A 621-nucleotide genomic window follows, 5' to 3' on the forward strand; every position below is an offset into this window, starting at 1 on the left:
GGTTAGCTCTAAACACTGAAAACTGGGATACAAAATGAGGTAATGATTTTCTCTGTTAATAAGGGTAAAATTTTTGTTTTGGAATTAAATTTTTTACCCCCATTGGATGGCAAAATATGTTTAAAGGGTAAGTGACTTACTTCGTGTGTTGCTTTTCTGCAAAAGTAAGGCACTTTAGAGATACAGTGGCAATAAAACTGACCATTTTAAGCATTATAGAAATAATTTTGCTGCTTGAGAGAAGCCATATTCTTTCTTTCTCTGTTTTGATTGCTTACCAGCAAGAGCAAACCTCATTTGTCCACAGAGGATTGTAAAACTTTGCCCATCCATTTGGCAGGTAATTGAAGATTTTCTAAAAGCAGTGTGTTATATCTTCAATTTGAATTACATCATTCAATATATTTAAGAAATTTGACCATAAATTATTTTTATTTGTCTTGAAGAAAATGATTACAGATTTTTTTTTTTCCTACCGGGTATGGAGCAGTGGTCTTTTGAAAAGGGGATCTCATCTTCCCCAGACTGTGTTTATTCACCATTAATAGTGAGAACAACTGGTTTTTCTAAAATGTTACTTTTAAAAAATAAGAAAAAGGATCTCTTTAACTGACATAAAAA

At 31.7% G+C, this 621-nt stretch overlaps 1 protein-coding gene across 3 annotated transcripts in view; it reads left to right on the forward strand.

The window, feature by feature from the left end:
• LOC144216190 (dystrophin-like) overlaps positions 1-621 on the forward strand; it is a 44,457-nt gene that overhangs the window by 6,600 nt on the left and 37,236 nt on the right. The gene's annotated exons all lie outside the window — the stretch shown is intronic.

Source organism: Crocuta crocuta, unplaced genomic scaffold, assembly GCF_008692635.1.
Source record: "Crocuta crocuta isolate KB4526 unplaced genomic scaffold, BGI_CrCroc_1.0 scaffold598, whole genome shotgun sequence".
Classification (NCBI taxonomy): Eukaryota; Metazoa; Chordata; class Mammalia; order Carnivora; family Hyaenidae; genus Crocuta; species Crocuta crocuta.